This window comes from Notolepis coatsorum (genome assembly GCF_963971535.1).
Source record: "Notolepis coatsorum genome assembly, chromosome: 15".
Taxonomy (NCBI): domain Eukaryota; kingdom Metazoa; phylum Chordata; class Actinopteri; order Aulopiformes; family Paralepididae; genus Notolepis; species Notolepis coatsorum.
Genome location: NC_140179.1, coordinates 20,987,050 through 21,006,132, shown reverse-complemented (window position 1 = coordinate 21,006,132; position 19,083 = coordinate 20,987,050). Strand labels below are relative to the sequence as shown.

At 47.7% G+C, this 19,083-nt stretch overlaps 1 pseudogene across 1 annotated transcript in view; it reads left to right on the top strand.

Moving 5' to 3' along the window:
• The first annotated feature begins 1,465 nt into the window (after positions 1-1,465).
• LOC311241965 (dTDP-D-glucose 4,6-dehydratase-like) overlaps positions 1,466-19,083 on the top strand; it is a 36,691-nt pseudogene continuing 19,073 nt past the window's right edge. Inside the window, exons 1-3 of the transcript in view lie at positions 1,466-1,487; positions 5,523-5,749; positions 5,921-6,458. The product of the transcript in view is annotated as a dTDP-D-glucose 4,6-dehydratase-like (transcript). The remainder of the gene's footprint in view (positions 1,488-5,522; positions 5,750-5,920; positions 6,459-19,083) is intronic.

The following is a 19,083-nucleotide window of genomic DNA, read 5'->3' as shown; positions in this document are numbered from 1 at the left end:
AGCAGCCTGGGTAACCTGTCTCCCCTAGTCAAGCCCTTTGTTAAAAACCTGGGCGTGCTCTTTGACCCCGAGTTTTCCTTCAATAGGCAGGTAAACTCGGTGGTGAAGGGGTGCTTTTTCCAGCTCCGGTCCATAGCCAAGATCAAGGCCATTCTCTCCCCCTCAGACCTGGAAAGAGTAATTCACGCCTTCATATCCTCACGCTTAGACTACTGTAACTCCCTGTACCTGGGGCTAAATAAATCCACCATAGCCCGTCTACAACTCCCCCAAAACGCTGCCGCTAGGCTGCTCACAGGTACCCGGAAGAGAGCTCACATCACCCCTGTACTTGCCTCCCTCCACTGGCTCCTGGTGCGCTTTAGAATAGACTTCAAGGTCCTCTTAATGGTTTATAAAGCCCTAAATGGTAAAGCCCTTGCTTACCTAGCAGACCTCCTCACCCCCTATACCAACGCCAGGGCCCTCAGATCGGCTGATAAGGGTCTCCTAACCACTCGTAGGTCTAACTTCAAGTCTAGGGGGGGACGTGCTTTTGCGGTCGCAGCCCCTGACCTCTGGAACAGCATCCCCATGTCCATCAAATCTGCCCCCTCCATCGAGTCTTTTAAATCAAAACTCAAAACCCACCTACATCGCCTGGCCTTCCCTGACTCACTTTGACTCTTGCCGTACTTGTTGACATGTTGTTCTGTTTTTCCTTTGTCTATCCGTTGATTTTATTTAATTTTTCTGTTTATTTTATACTTTTCTTTGTACTTAGCTTAGCTATGTGAAGCACTTTGGTTGACAAGCGTCATGTTTAAACGTGCTATACAAATACATTTGATTGATTGATTGATTGATCGCCACCTGGTGGTATCATGAGTGGCTCCGCCTAGAGCGCCCTCTAATGGAAACAGTTATATATGCAGTTAGACAGTTACTAGCAATCCTACATAGAACCTCTAACTTTAACAGTTTGTATGACTTTTATTTTGTTCTTTTTTAGTTTTCAGTTTGTTTTGGAGGCTTAATTGGATAAGAATATAGGACAGGCATGTATAAGCATTATGCTTCAGCCTGTACCTTTTCAGTCACTGCCAGAATCAAAGGCTGTTGACAGTCTGAAGTGATGTTGTGTTGTGTGCGAAGACTGAATAAAACTACTACTATTTTATTTTTGTATATTAGAAACTAGTCTATTTGTGTGTGTGTGTGTGTGTGTGTGTGTGTGTGTGTGTGTGTGTGTGTGTGTGTGTGTGTGTGTGTGTGTGTGTGTGTATGTGGTGTGCATGTTCGCTCATAGAATATTTCTTCTTCCTGTCTACAGACACACAGGCCTACTGTAGAAAACACAGTTGAACTCTTGAGTTCCATTTAAAACCTCTATGTCTACATCACTTCACTTGTCTAGAATGTTAGTTATTCTTTTGAATGTAAAACATATATATATATGTGTATTAAAAGTACAGCACCTTTTATCATGGCTGTCAAAGAGGTGAGACGTATGTTTAGTAGTTTATATTAGTACATATATGACGTGTCACTTCCGGTTGACACACGTGTCACTTCCTGTTGATACACATGTCACTTCCTGTTGACACACGTGTTCCTAGTAGCTACATAGATGCACCAGAAACAGAAGCACAAAAGCACCTCCATGAATTAGAACAGATATAAAATAATAGATCTCTATTATTGGTCAGTTCATTAGAGCAAGAATTTATACCTACAACTGCCCTACACTGTAATAGCAATCATAATAAAAAAAATAATATATATATATATATTATCTGTCTGAATATACCTGCATATAATCTTTCTATATACACCTGCATATAAGCCATACAAATCTGCATGATAGCATGTACAACAAGGCTGTATATACCATATATATATTCTTACCATATATATCTATCCACATCTGTCTGTACATACCTGCATATAATAATTTTTACATTTCTGTAGATACTATATCTATACAGTACTCGTTGTACTGTATAATGACAATACATTTGAATCTAATCTAATATCTGTACATATCCCTTACCTACTCTTACTAGTTACGCTGCTGGCCAGTATGACTTACTACCATAGTGTCTTTATACCTGTATCACTGTACATATTAATACTATATCTAATTATCTATAGACCTACTACCATAGTGTCTTTATACCTGTATCACTGTACATAATAATACTATAACACTGTACATACATCTGATTAGCACTATTACTCAGTAATTTGCACTCTGGTTGGATGCCAAACTTCTTTTCGTTGTACTGTGCTGCACTTGTGCTGTATACTGACAATACATCTAATCTATATGACATCACTTCCTGACTGACACTTCCTCAGTGCAGACAGGAAGCTAGTACCTATACTGTAGATTGCATCAGAAACTAAAGCACAAAAACACCTCCATGAAGTAGAATGAATATAAAATAATAGACTAGATCTTTATTATTGATCAGTTAATTAGAGCAAGAATGAATTGTATCTGCCAGTAGCAATAACGAACGTGGATTAATCATACTACTCAATTTTCTTTAATGAATGATCAATCTTATCTTATTTTAAAAGATAGATAGTTTGAGATAGTTTTACTTGTTCCAATACAAAAATGTATACACATATACCTTGTATTGTATACGCTTGTATAGATTATGTTTAGTCTATAGTATAGTTTTAGTTTATAGTCTAGTTTATAACTATTAAATAAATAAATATAAATTGTATACAGTTAGCATAGCATAGTTTCTATAGATAGAATGTACCATATGTTGTGTATTATGTTTAGTTTTATAGTTTAGTTTACAGTTTAGTTTATAATTTTAGTTCATAATAGTTTTATTTTCTAGCTTATCTAGTTTATAGTTATAGTTTATAGTTATAGTTTGTATTGATCGAATATATGTTAAAACATTTTTTTTTAAACTGTGACAATAAAATATCTGAATGTGAAACATTTTCTCCAAAAGGATAAAGTTATCTTGAGACAGGAGTGACCTGCCTCACTCCAAGACTTTCACTGTCTCCAGACGAGTTCAGTCGAGTCGAGTGAAACGCTCTCATCCCACGGACAGCGATGCTTCAAAACGCTGTGCAGTTTCCACCGCAATAAAAGAAAAGATGAATATTATCTCAGGGGGGGGGGGGGGGGTGGGGGGGGGGGGGGGGGGGGGGGGGGGGGGGGGCGCAGGGAGCGCACGGGGGGTGTATTTGTTTTTATTATCACCTGAATGCACTGGGACCCACTGTACAGTACTCACCACCCGAAACCCCCCCCCCCCTCCGCGTTCCCCGACCCCTCGCTTATTAACTTTTCATTTTCCCCGAGGCTTAGACCGGGGATTTCCTTGCTCGACAGCCCTGCTCCCCCCCCCCCCACCCTTGACCCCCCCCACCCCCCCTCGCCCCCCCCAACCCCCGCTCCCCCTCGCGTCCCCACCCCGCCTGCCTGGGAGTGTTCTTGGAACATTTAGGAGGATCATCTATGTTACGGTGTCATAGAATGCAACATCATCTCAAGTGAATGAAAGATTATACGATCGGCCCGGTTTAATAAACTTTTAACCCTTTCACTGCGACAACACAGAAGGTTAACCCTTTCACTGCCACACTGCAAAGGGTTAACCCTTTCACAACCACACTACAGAAGGTTAACCCTTTCACTGCCACACGGCAAAGGGTTAACCCTTTCACAACCACACTACATAAGGTTAACCCTTTCACTACCACACTGATTTTCTTATCATAAATCGATCAATAGAGATCGTATTAGATCCCCAATTATCATATCATGATTGACGGAGCTAGAGCCCCGGGAGTCGGGGTGGTAATGTGTACTTTTGCGTACTTTGGGGCACGCCTCACATATCGGCATGTAACTCGAGAACCGCTGAACGGATTCTGTCACCTGAAAGGGCAATCGACAGGCAACAAATATGGCTTTAATTCTATCCATATATTGTATTAAAAGAAATGCACACCCGAGCCACTAGAGGTCGGCAAAGAATCGTCCACATGTGGGCCCTTGGATGTTAAGAGGTCAATGTTTTTAAATATTTTTTTTGTAGCCAAGAATAAAGACCATAACCCTATTAAAAACAGTAGTCAAAGTGTATATTTAAATTTTTACCGGTGTTTTATACGATTTATCGGAAATACAAATTTATCGGAAAATGCTAATTATCGTAAAAACCGCAAGGAAATGACTAAATCCAGATTCAACCCTGCCATTGGAAAGAGGAGCATTTTCCCTATCCATAGATGTATGATTTGGCCATAATAAGGTCAAGGTCAAGTTCAAGGTCAAATATGAATATGTATCTACAAATCCTTCTGTTTAATCATCTTCCCGCGGTTCATTTGCTTAGATGTACACATGATCTCAATAAGGTGGTGAATGAGCTCAGTGAGCATTTTCTCCTACCCGTATACATTTTTTATCAAAGATGCAAAAATCATAAATCATAATCTATATTCTCCTTTGTTTCATCACAATTTACTCAAGCCTAGTAACAGACACAATATTTCTGACACTGGAAATACATACCCCCAGGTCCCTAGATGTTCCTAGATACCAAGAACATGCAAATTGACCTTGCAGAAGTGGAGCAATCTTCCATTTACTTAGGCATGTACCTTTAGGCGAAATACGGCTTACAGCTTATCGGTTAATAAGGAAAATGGGATAGCGGTCGTTCTTTCCGCGAGCCACGGGTATTAAACTTAAAGGGAATCCAGGGTTCTGCTGGGGTCAAACCGGTTCAGGGCTAGCTGAGTCCAGACCACCAGGGGGGTCAAAGGTCAAACCGGTTCAGGGCTAGCTGAGTCCAGACCACCAGGGGGGTCAATGGTCAAACCGGTTCAGGGCTAGCTGAGTCCAGACCACCAGGGGGGTCAAAGATCAAACCGTTTCAGGGCTAGCTGAGTCCAGACCACCAGGGGGGTCAAAGGTCAAACCGTTTCAGAGCTAGCAGTCCAGACCACCAGGGGGGTCAAAGGTCAAACCGTTTCAGGGCTAGCTGAGTCCAGACCACCAGGGGGGGTCAAAGGTCAAAACGTTTCAGAGCTAGCTGAGTCCAGACCACCAGGGGGGTCAATGTGATACTCTGATGGTATGTTCAGTGTAACACGATGGAAATTAAACAAACAAAACACACTACACACACACACACACACACACACACACACACACACACACACACACACACACACACACACACACACACACACACACACACACACACACACACACACACACACACACACACACACACACACACACATTTCCAAACCCGAGGGAGAATAGCAGCAACTTAATACACATAAATATCGTCCGTGTTCTACCAACATATCTTAAATAGTTGAGAGTCCTCCCTGTTTGGAACTCCGGTACCGTAGTCACCGTTATGGATGCATTGATTTGGTTTATACGTATTTAACCCTTTCACTGCCACACTACAGAAGGTTAACCCTTTACTATCACACGGTAGTGTGCCAGTGAAAGGGTTAACCTGCTGTTGTTTAGTGAGGCTTTGGATTCATCGGATCTCACCTGGTCAATACTCACTCTGACTGGAGAGTCATCAACCTGGACAATCACTACTGCTGCAGCACCAGGAGCCTCGAGGACGTGGAGGGCAGAGGGAACTACACCTTCATCAGGGGTGATGTGTGTGATCCACGGCTGGTCGACCACATCTTCAGGACGGAGAGGATCGATGTTGTTTTCCACCTGGCAGCCAAAACACACGTTGAGTCGGGCGCCCCAGTGGCGAACCACATCACATTCCCGAACCCGTCGTTATTTGCCGAATGTCTTCCCCCCACTCTGTCTCCCATTCCTCCTCTGTCTCTCTACTGGACTGCCCAGTAGAAATAAAGCGATAAAACGCCAAAAAATAAATCTTAAAAAAAAAGAAAAAAACAGTCCTCCTTCCTGTGTCCCTCTGTCTTCCAGCAGGTGAACATAGAGTGAACATAGAGTGGTTCTCCGAGGGGCTCACGAGGCACGCCACAGGCCCGAGCGCTTCATCTACATCAGTACCGATGAGGTGTATGGAGCCTCCCTGGACCAGGTATTTGATGAGAACAGTCCTCTCAGACCTTCCAACCCCTACTCTGCTACCAAGGCTGCTGCTGAATACCTGGTCAGATCCTACTGGGAGCAACACAAGTTTCCTGTCATCATAACCAGGAGTAACAATGTGTACGGACCCAGACAGTACACTGAGAAGGTCATCCCCAGGTTTCTAACCCTCCTGCAAGTCAACAAGAAATGTACCATCCAGGGCAACATCCCAAAGTCCAGACACTTCCTGTTTGTTGATGATGTCATCACAGCCTTCCTGACTGTCCTGGAGAAGGGGATTGTGGGAGAGATCTACAATGTTGGAGCCAGCTGTGAGATTCCTATCATTCAGCTAGCAAGACAATTGGTCAAGATGGTAAAGAACGGCAGTGAAGGGGTTAAACACTGTACAGGTGCTGCTGTTGGCCAACACTCAGAGTGTTTGTTGTTATGTCATAGATGCAGTTTATAGTTTGAATGAGGAAGTTGATTAGAGGCGCCTGCCTATCACCTCTGCCCTGGTCAAAAAAACACCAATAAACCACTTTCTGTCTTATTATCTATCTATCTATCATCTATCTCATCTATCTATCTATCTTATCTAAGCTTTGAACAAAATGGTAAAAATGGTAAAGTACATTTATATATCTCTTTTATCCAAAGTACTTTATAATTTGTTCCTCACATTTGACCCACTCACTCACACGTTCACACAGCGACGGCGGAGGCGACCATGCAAGGTGCCGACCTGCTCATCGGGAGCAGTTAGGGGGTTAAGTGTCTTGCTCAAGGACACTTCGACACGCTGCCCCGGGAGGAGCGGGAATCGAACCCGGGAACCTTCCGACTACCAGACGACCGCTCTACCTCCTGAGCCACTGTGGCCCCGATGATGGCGCTCTGCCACATTGTGTCATACTGCACAGGTCAACAGACAAGGACAACAGACAGACAACATACTGCACAGGTCAACAGACAAGGACAACAGACAGACAACATACTGCACAGGTCAACAGACAAGGACAACAGACAGACAACATACTGCACAGGTCAACAGACAAGGACAACAGACAGACAACATACTGCACAGGTCAACAGACAAGGACAACAGACAGACAACATACTGCACAGGTCAACAGACAAGGACAACAGACAGACAACATACTGCACAGGTCAACAGACAAGGACAACAGACAGACAACATACTGCACAGGTCAACAGACAAGGACAACAGACAGACAACATACTGCACAGGTCAACAGACAAGGACAACAGACAGACAACATACTGCACAGCTCTCCAACAAGGACAACAGACAGACAACATACTGCACAGCTCTCCAACAAGGACAACAGACAGACAACATACTGCGCAGCTCTCCAACAAGGACAACAGACAGACAACATACTGCACAGCTCTCCAACAAGGACAACAGACAGACAACATACTGCACAGGTCAACAGACAAGGACAACAGACAGACAACATACTGCACAGGTCAACAGACAAGGACAACAGACAGACAACATACTGCACAGGTCAACAGACAAGGACAACAGACAGACAACATACTGCACAGGTCAACAGACAAGGACAACAGACAGACAACATACTGCACAGGTCAACAGACAAGGACAACAGACAGACAACATACTGCACAGCTCTCCAACAAGGACAACAGACAGACAACATACTGCACAGCTCTCCAATAAGGACAACAGACAGACAACATACTGCACAGCTCTCCAATAAGGACAACAGACAGACAACATACTGCACAGCTCTCCAACAAGGACAACAGACAGACAACATACTGCGCAGCTCTCCAACAAGGACAACAGACAGACAACATACTGCACAGCTCTCCAACAAGGACAACAGACAGACAACATACTGCACAGCTCTCCAACAAGGACAACAGACAGACAACATACTGCACAGCTCTCCAACAAGGACAACAGACAACGGCCATCAGACTGGGTTGTACTATTTAGTCGGTCATGTCATGTTGATGACATCCGTCACCAGCGACACTTGGTCTAAGCTTAATTTACGCATACTTGTAGCTCACAAAAACAGTAAAGATAATGGTGTGTGTGTGTGTGTGTGTGTGTGTGTGTGTGTGTGTGTGTGTGTGTGTGTGTGTGTGTGTGTGTGTGTGTGTGTGTGTGCGTGCGTGTGTCTTTCTCTCATCGCTAGGCAACGTGTATTCCACTGCCAGACACACAAAGGGAGCAGGCAGCCATCAGACTGAAAAACAAACAAGCCACAAAAAAGGAAGTGAGTTATGTTTTGGATTCCCCACACACACACACACACACACACACACGCACGCACACACACACACACACACACACACACACACACACACACACACACACACACACACACACACACACACACACACACACACACACACACACACACACACACACTCACGGAGGCATGCTTGATGCTGATAGGACGTGAGGCCTGTGGCATTGTGTAAACATTCCTTACCAAAACAGGGAGTCCCAGCGGAGTGGGAAGAGCGCGCTGAGGCGGGACCCTCACAAACACCACCTCTGACCCCGCGCTGGAATCCTGACCTCAGACCTTTAGAGCCAAGTCGTCCGTCCACTACGTTTTAATAACTTGACGCGCTATCGTTGTATTGTTGAACTATATCACTTATCACAAGTGAAAGATAGATACTGTAATTCAATAATGAAATGATTCATACCTCACACTATAGTCTATAATATAATGTATGATAGCATGTACAATAGGGCTGTATACCGTATACATACATTTATATATGTATATTCACCGCATGTATATCCATACAGTATCTGTCTGAATATACCATGCATATGATCCTTTTATATACTTATACACCTGCATATGATCCTTCTATATACCTACTGATACACCTGCATATAATCCATATAACTGTATGATAGCATGTACAATAATGCTGTATATACTGTATATATAAATTATATTTATTCTTACCGTATATATATATATATCAACATCTGTCTGTACATACCTGCATATAATCCTTGTTACATATCTGTAGATACTATATCTATATCTGTACATATCCCTTACCTACTCTTACTAGTTACACTGCTGGCCAGTATGACTTACTACCATAGTGTCTTTATACCTGTATCACTGTACAGATTAATACTATAACACTGTACATACATCTGATTAGCACTATTACTCAGTAGTACTAATTTATATATTTTATACCCATTTTTAATCACCTGTACATTGTACATTGCCCTCAGGTCGCTACAGGTCCATTTTAACCAGACACACGCTTCACAAACAGTTTTTTCCCCACAGCAGTCCGAACACCCTTTGCACAGATGAGCAAGCATCCGTCACTGACTGACACTGTTACATGTGACTGTCCTGTATGTATTTATGTATATATGTATTTATTGTGGGGATTGGGAGATGGGAGGGGGGCGTTTGATGTCTGATGTTTCATGTTGATGTCCCAGTGCTTTTAACAAACTGTACCGCAAACAATTACCGCCAACCATCGTTGTGTGGCATTAAAGTATCTTGTATCTTGTATCTTGTATATTACTGTTGCACTTTACTGTTACATTTGCACTCTGGTTGGATGCCAAACCTCTTTTCGTTGTACTGTACTTGTGCTGTATAATGAATACATTTGAATAGAATTGAGTCTAATCGAATCAAATCGCAAATGTATTAATAACTTTATAATAACTTTATTTGTATAGCACTTTTCATACAGTGATGGGCTGACCTCCACTAAAGACGCTCTTAGTCGACAGTCATGAGATTTTGATGATTCATTGGTTAGCTGTACATCTGTAAGATCTCGTTTCCCCAGATACAGCCATGCAGAAGCACTTTTAAATGTCGTGTTTACCAGGAATGTGCTTATAATGTTAACCCTTTCACTACCACACTACCAAATGGTTAACCCTTTCACTGCGACAATACAGAAGGTTAACCCTTTCACTGCCACACTACCAGAGGGTTAACCCTTTCACTGTGACAATACAGAAGGTTAACCCTTTCACAACCACACTACAGAATGTTAACCCTTTCACTGCCACACGACAAGGGGTTAACCCTTTCACAACCACACTACAGAAGGTTAACCCTTTCACAACCACACTACATAAGGTTAACCCTTTCACAACCACACTACATAAGGTTAACCCTTTCACAACCACACTACAGGAGGTTAACCCTTTCACAACCATACTACAGAAGGTTAACCCTTTCACAACCACACTACAGAAGGTTAACCCCCCTTTAGGCGGTCAGGTGGCGTAGCGGAGATTGCGCTCGTCACCAATGCAAGAGGCTGCGGTCTCGACTCCCGGAGTCAGCATTGCCTCTGGCTTGGGCTGATCGCTATACTAACCCGTTTGGCTGGGTTAGGGGGAGGGAAGTCACGGGTGGGGATCTGGCGTTGTGGCCAGCGACGCCTACAGGTCAGGTCTGGGCGCTTGCTCAGCGAGAGGCAGGACTTGATGAAGGCAGCGTGACCTCCCACGCGTTACGCTTCACCAATGAGAGTCCTCGCTGCCAGGAAGCGTGCGGTGGACTTCAGGGTTCCCTTGTACCGACCAGTTGGAGAACATGCACACAACAAACAGGTAGGGGAGGGGGGGAATTGGCACAACGACTAAATTGGGACGGGGAGAAAACAGAAAAATCGGAGAAAGAGAGGATAATCTTTTTTAACCCTTTCACAACCACACTACAGAAGGTTAACCCTTTCACTACCACACTACAGATGGTTAACCTTCTGTAGTGTGGTAGTGAAAGGGTTAATGGAGATAGAAATTACTAACCCTTTGAAACGGGCGTTCCTGTCATTCGGAGGCAGTAATCAGTTCTAAAGCTCGGGTGAAGATTTCAATAAAAAAATTATTTATTCTCGAAAGGGACAATTGAGGTCATCTTCATTTTCAATGTCGTCGAGACTTACAGACATTTCAATGCATACATTTTAATTTTTTTTTACAATATAATAATAATAATAATAATAAATAATAACAACTATCTATATAGCACCTTTGACCTCACTGTACATAATAACTTATTGTTCCCTCAAGAGAAACGCCAGCACCATGAAAGGCCAGACCTGGGCCATTAAGAGGCTGTATGGTTTAGAGTTAGACAGTATCAGATCAGTAGAGCAAAGAGCACAGATCTCCGCCAAGTATTGATTGTGTTATGGTTTGTAACCGACCCCAATCGCACAACACAAGACAGGTATGATGGTTTGCCAAGAAACAGATATTTATTGAACAACAGGGAAAAACAGGGAAAAGGGCACTGTCCCTTTAAGGGAGAATCACAAATACAGGAATATAATATGAGGGGAAGGAAAGGTGCCTTTAAGAGGCGGGCAGGAAAAGGGAACACTAAGGGAAAGTAAGGGAACGCCTAAGGGAAGGTTAAGGGAACGCCTTGGGACAGAGGAACTAGAGACTAGGTAAACCAGGGACAAGGAGAACTAGGGAGAGAGGACTAGGGACTAGGAGAGCTAGGGATAGAGGACTAGGGACTAGGAGAACTAGGGATAGAGGACTAGGGACTAGGAGAACTAGGGATAGAGGACTAGGGACTAGGAGAACTAGGGATGGAGGACTAGGGACTGAGGAGAACCTGGGATTGAGGACTAGGGACTAGGAGAACTAGGGATGGAGGACTAGGGACTAGGAGAACTAGGGACAGAGGACTAGGGACTAGGAGAACTAGGGATAGAGGACTAGGGACTAGGAGAACTAGGGATAAAGGACTAGGGACTGAGGCCCGCGGAGGCGGGCTGGGGTACAGGGAGGAACTGGGGACAGGTGGGAAAACATCTGGGCCGCTCTGCAGGACAGAGGAGAGAGTTAATGCACAAAAGGGAAAAAACAGAGCAGGTGCAGAACAGTCCAAATAACAAAGTGAACAAAGTAATAATATCTTCGTGTGACAAACACACAGGGGGAGATGTAAAGTCCAAAAATACTATTCTAAGTGAGAACCAAAAACAGAGGCATTACGCTGGGAGATGAAATGTCCAAACTAACTAACAGAGGCAATACGCTGGGAGAGTGACATCACAATCAAAACTCACCCAGGCGTATGCGTAAAGGTACAGGAACAGCAGCGGGAACGGGGGCAAGAGGCATTACGCTGAGTGAGTGACATCACAATCAAAACTCACCCAGGCGTATGCGTAAAGGTAAAGGGGCAGCAGCGGGAACGGGGGCAAGGGCACTACGCTGAGTGAGTGACATCACAATCAAAACTCACCCAGGCGTATGCGTAAAGGTACAGGGACAGCAACGGGAACGGGGGCAAGGGCACTACGCTGAGTGAGTGACATCACAATCAAAACTCACCCAGGCGTATGCGTAAAGGTACAGGGACAGCAACGGGGCGAGGGCATCGCCACCGGGTGGCTGGCTGTCCGAGCCGAGGGACAGAGTCCTGGAACAGTGGCGGTGGCGAGGATGTCGTCCACCGGATAGCCGCTGTCGGAGCCGAGGAACAGGGTGCTGGAACAGCGGCGGTGACGAGGATGTCGTCCACCGGGTAGCCGCTGTCGGAGCCGAGGAACAGAGTGCGCGCCACACCTTGGTGTGCGCGTCGGAACAGTGGCGGTGGCGAGGGCGTCGTCCACCGGGTAGCCGCTGTCGGAGCCGAGGAACAGAGTGGCGCGCCACACCTTGGTGTGCGCGTCGGAACAGAGAGACACATCGGGGTGCGTCTGCGAGGAGGAGTGTGCCAAGCACGAAGGTCTGGAAGATGCGCGTCTTGTGCGCTGGTACGGAGGAGCGTGCCAAGCTCGAAGGTCTGGAAGATGCGCGTCTTGTGCGCTGGTACGGAGGAGCGTGCCAAGCTCGAAGGTCTGGAAGATGCGCGTTGCGCGCTGGTCTGGAGAGCGTGCCAAGCTCGAGCGTCCTTGGAAGATGCGCGTTGCGCGCTGAGGACTGGAGAGCGTGCCAAGCTCGAGGGTCTGGAAGATGCGCGTTGCGCGCTGGTCTGGAGAGCGTGCCAAGCTCGAGCGTCCTTGGAAGATGCGCGTTGCGCGCTGAGGACTGGAGAGCGTCTGCGCTGGTCTGGATGTGCGTCAGGACGAACAGCTGCGCGGGGGTCTGTAGTGGAACGCTGGGGTGCCTCCCGTGGAAGTAAAGGGAGCGCAGACCAGTCTCCCCCACAGGCAACGGCGACAGCTGGCGAAGGCTGGAGCAAACATCTCGACGCCGGAGAATGGAACAGAATAGGCAGACAGAGGATCTCCCGAAAGAGTCTAGATGTTTAGAGAATATGACTCGGCAAGTATACAACACGACCCCACGCCAAAACGAGGGGAAGCGCCCTGGTATTTAAAGCCCACAGGGGGACTAATTAGCCTGCCACCACAGGTGCGAGAGATAATAGAATATCAAACAGGTGTGGCCACTAAGGGTAAGGAACGAGAGGGTGGGGGCTAGAGAGAGTGAGTAGGGAATTCCTAACAGTAGGCTTAAAGAAGACAGAGAATAGGGAATTCCTAACAGTAGGCTTAAAGAAGACAGAGAAAAGGTAGTGAGCAGCGGGCAAAACCTCACAGTATCCCCCCCTCCAACGGGAGCCACCCGGCGACCCAAAACAAATACAGACAGAGTGGCAGGGGGCAAAACAAGAGGTACTGGCCAAGCCAGCAGGGGAAGCCACCACAAGAGTGGGGCTAGCAAAAGAAACAGGGTCGCCGAGGGGTAACAAGGGTAGCAGAGGGGCAACTGGGGGAACTGGTCTAGAGGAACTGGGTCTAGAGAACTAGTCTAGAGGAACTGGTCTAGAGAACTGGTCTAGAGAACTGGTCTAGAGAACTGGGCTAGAGAACTGGTCTAGAGAAACTGGGTCCAGAGAAACTGGGTCTAGAGAAACTGGGTCTAGAGGAACCGAGGGGCAAGCAGGGTAGCAAAGGGGTAACCATGGTAGCACCGGGAAAGGGCTAGCAGAGGGAAGGTTAGCTGCCAGGGCACTGATAGCTACAGGGCCTATGCTAGCTGTACTGCTACATCAACATAGAGGCTGCGCTAGCTGCCGAGCTAGGCTAGCAGAGGGAAAGGGTAGCTGCCAAGGCACTGATAGCTTCAGGGCCTATGCCAGCTGTACTGCTACATTAACATAGAGGCTGCGCTAGCTGCCGGAGCTAGGCTGGCAGACAGGGCTGGACCAGCATGAGAGAACAAGCTAGCTGGAAGGACAGTCCTAGCTGTGGGAATACTGACCTTGCTAGCTGAAGGGCAGTCCTAGCAGTGGGAGAAACTACACAAAAAAGTGGAGGCCATGCAGAGGGACCGGGTTAGCTGCTTGGGCCTGGCTAGCTACAGGGCCTATGCCAGCTGCAAGACTGCATTAACATAGAGGCTGTGCTAACAGCCGGGGCCAAGCTAGCAGACCGGGGCCATGCAGAGGGAAACTGGGTTAGCTGCCAGGGCATGGCTAGCTACAGGGCCCATGCCAGCAGCAAGGGCTGCATAAACATAGAGGCTGTGCTAGCAGCCGGGGCAAGACTAGCAGACAGGGGCTCTGCTGAGGGACTGGGTTAGCCGCCAGGGCATGGCTAGCTACAGGGGGGTCAAACAGGGCAAAACGGGAAGCAAACAGGGGAGCTAACCGGGGAGACTAACAAGCTAAACAGGGAAGTAACAGGCTAACAAGGGAGCTAAACTGGGCTAACAGGGAAGCTAACAGGGCTAACAGGGGAGCTAGAGGGGAGACTAACAAGCTAACAGGGGAGCTAACAGGGCTAACAGGGGAGCTAGAGGGAACAAGAAAAAAAAAGGCAAACTCAACATACACCGTCTGTGCTGGCTGGGGTCGTAGACTAGGTGGGGTCGTACTGTTATGGTTTGTAACCGACCCCAATCGCACAACACAAGACAGGTATGATGGTTTGCCAAGAAACAGATATTTATTGAACAACAGGGAAAAACAGGGAAAAGGGCACTGTCCCTTTAAGGGAGAATCACAAATACAGGAATATAATATGAGGGGAAGGAAAGGTGCCTTTAAGAGGCGGGCAGGAAAAGGGAACACTAAGGGAAAGTAAGGGAACGCCTAAGGGAAGGTTAAGGGAACGCCTTGGGACAGAGGAACTAGAGACTAGGTAAACCAGGGACAAGGAGAACTAGGGAGAGAGGACTAGGGACTAGGAGAGCTAGGGATAGAGGACTAGGGACTAGGAGAACTAGGGATAGAGGACTAGGGACTAGGAGAACTAGGGATAGAGGACTAGGGACTAGGAGAACTAGGGATGGAGGACTAGGGACTGAGGAGAACCTGGGATTGAGGACTAGGGACTAGGAGAACTAGGGATGGAGGACTAGGGACTAGGAGAACTAGGGACAGAGGACTAGGGACTAGGAGAACTAGGGATAGAGGACTAGGGACTAGGAGAACTAGGGATAGAGGACTAGGGACTGAGGCCCGCGGAGGCGGGCTGGGGTACAGGGAGGAACTGGGGACAGGTGGGAAAACATCTGGGCCGCTCTGCAGGACAGAGGAGAGAGTTAATGCACAAAAGGGAAAAAACAGAGCAGGTGCAGAACAGTCCAAATAACAAAGTGAACAAAGTAATAATATCTTCGTGTGACAAACACACAGGGGGAGATGTAAAGTCCAAAAATACTATTCTAAGTGAGAACCAAAAACAGAGGCATTACGCTGGGAGATGAAATGTCCAAACTAACTAACAGAGGCAATACGCTGGGAGAGTGACATCACAATCAAAACTCACCCAGGCGTATGCGTAAAGGTACAGGAACAGCAGCGGGAACGGGGGCAAGAGGCATTACGCTGAGTGAGTGACATCACAATCAAAACTCACCCAGGCGTATGCGTAAAGGTAAAGGGGCAGCAGCGGGAACGGGGGCAAGGGCACTACGCTGAGTGAGTGACATCACAATCAAAACTCACCCAGGCGTATGCGTAAAGGTACAGGGACAGCAACGGGAACGGGGGCAAGGGCACTACGCTGAGTGAGTGACATCACAATCAAAACTCACCCAGGCGTATGCGTAAAGGTACAGGGACAGCAACGGGGCGAGGGCATCGCCACCGGGTGGCTGGCTGTCCGAGCCGAGGGACAGAGTCCTGGAACAGTGGCGGTGGCGAGGATGTCGTCCACCGGATAGCCGCTGTCGGAGCCGAGGAACAGGGTGCTGGAACAGCGGCGGTGACGAGGATGTCGTCCACCGGGTAGCCGCTGTCGGAGCCGAGGAACAGAGTGCGCGCCACACCTTGGTGTGCGCGTCGGAACAGTGGCGGTGGCGAGGGCGTCGTCCACCGGGTAGCCGCTGTCGGAGCCGAGGAACAGAGTGGCGCGCCACACCTTGGTGTGCGCGTCGGAACAGAGAGACGCATCGGGGTGCGTCTGCGAGGAGGAGTGTGCCAAGCACGAAGGTCTGGAAGATGCGCGTCTTGTGCGCTGGTACGGAGGAGCGTGCCAAGCTCGAAGGTCTGGAAGATGCGCGTCTTGTGCGCTGGTACGGAGGAGCGTGCCAAGCTCGAAGGTCTGGAAGATGCGCGTTGCGCGCTGGTCTGGAGAGCGTGCCAAGCTCGAGCGTCCTTGGAAGATGCGCGTTGCGCGCTGAGGACTGGAGAGCGTGCCAAGCTCGAGGGTCTGGAAGATGCGCGTTGCGCGCTGGTCTGGAGAGCGTGCCAAGCTCGAGCGTCCTTGGAAGATGCGCGTTGCGCGCTGAGGACTGGAGAGCGTCTGCGCTGGTCTGGATGTGCGTCAGGACGAACAGCTGCGCGGGGGTCTGTAGTGGAACGCTGGGGTGCCTCCCGTGGAAGTAAAGGGAGCGCAGACCAGTCTCCCCCACAGGCAACGGCGACAGCTGGCGAAGGCTGGAGCAAACATCTCGACGCCGGAGAATGGAACAGAATAGGCAGACAGAGGATCTCCCGAAAGAGTCTAGATGTTTAGAGAATATGACTCGGCAAGTATACAACACGACCCCACGCCAAAACGAGGGGAAGCGCCCTGGTATTTAAAGCCCACAGGGGGACTAATTAGCCTGCCACCACAGGTGCGAGAGATAATAGAATATCAAACAGGTGTGGCCACTAAGGGTAAGGAACGAGAGGGTGGGGGCTAGAGAGAGTGAGTAGGGAATTCCTAACAGTAGGCTTAAAGAAGACAGAGAATAGGGAATTCCTAACAGTAGGCTTAAAGAAGACAGAGAAAAGGTAGTGAGCAGCGGGCAAAACCTCACAGATTGATTGATTGAAAAGTTTATTAACAGATTGCAGAATGGGTACAGTACAGTACAGCTCAATACATACAATTGTTAAGAGGATGCAGACCTGAGAAAGACTTTCGTCTTGTTTCCATCAGGGTCCCCCATTTTCAATTCATCATATGACACACATGACATACAGATAGACAGTACTGCTACATCTATACATTTATGACATACCAGATTTTCAAATACAGTACTGTTTGTGATACTAAAAAAATCCAGAAGAAGAGTATATACATTTGACATAGAAACTGTGCATAGGTGGGGTGGGGCTGTACATTGGAGGTGGGGGGGGGGGGGGGGGGGGGGTTGGGTAGGGGGGGGGGACACTGTACATTGGAATACTGACATACATTTGACATGGAAACTGTACATTGGAGGAGGTTGGGTAGGGAGAGTAGGGATGGGTACCGAATGCCTGAATACTTTTACCAACGGATTTCCAGTTCCGCGTTCGCGTTCTGCGCTCTGATTGGCCACTGACGTTTCTGGTTGCGCCAATCGTGTGACGCCTGTTTCTTTCACCGGTTAAGCTTAAGCACTCTTTCAAAGTTGGTTAAGGTTAGAGTTTGTCTTAGAGCAGGGCGATAGAACACCAGCCCTGATAGTTTGCTGCTGTTCGAGGCGGAAATGGGCGCGTCACGCGATTGGGCGCACATGTCACATGACCATAAACGTCAGTGGCCAATCAGATCGCACCAGAAACGTCAGTGGCCAATCAGATCGCAGAACGCGAACGCGGAACTGGAAATCCGTTGGTAAAAGAATAGACGCGTACCGAATCCATATTTTTTTTATCCTCTTTTTCTCCGCCTGATTTTTCTATGCTTTTCTCCCCATCCCAATTTTGTCGTTATGCCAATTCCCCCCCTCCCCTACCTGGTCGTTGTGCGCATGTTCCCCCTACTGGTCGGTACAAGGGAACCCTGAAGTCTACCACATGCTTCCTCCGACACATGCGGAGACAGCCAGCGGCTCTCTTTTCACCTGGCAGCGAGGACTCTCATTGGTGAAGCGTAACGCGTGGGAGGTCACGCTGCCTTCACCACTTCCTGCCTTTTGCTGAGCAGGCGCCCAGACCTGACCTGTAGGCGTCGCTGTCCACAACGCCAGATTACCACCCACGACTTCCCTCCTGCTAACTCAGCCAAACAAGTTAGTATGACGATCGGCCAAGCTGCAGGCAATGCTGACTCCGGGAGTCGAGACCGCAGCCTCTTGCATTGGTGACGAGCGCAATCTCCGCTACACCACCCGACCGCCCTCTGAATCCGGTACTTTTAAGGGTACCGACCGAATCACGTTTGTGAGGATTGGTTCATTCCCCGCCACACGCTCCGCTCCTTTAAGGTACTGTGTTGATTGATGCATTCCCCGCCACACGCTCCGCTCCTTTAAGGTGCTGTGTTGATTGGTGCATTCCCCGCCACACGCTTTTGGAGCAAGTATCAATTCCAGCGCGCACCTGTCATAGTTTTTGATTAGCGCCCCAGAGGCTTTTTATACTGGGACTTCCCTTCAATCGATGTCGGGTCGTTTTGGAATACAACTGATTTTGCCTGCTTTTTCCCCGTCTACTTTCCCTCCAGGACTTTCTGTGGAGATCCGCTGATGAGAACCTTGTTCCCCGTTTGGAGCTGCGCCTCGTTTACCCGCTTTACGCGTTTGCGCTTGGGTGAGTTGGAACCAAACCCCTCTGGATTATTCTGTCTGTGTGTGTGACGAACACCGAAGATTATCATTTTTT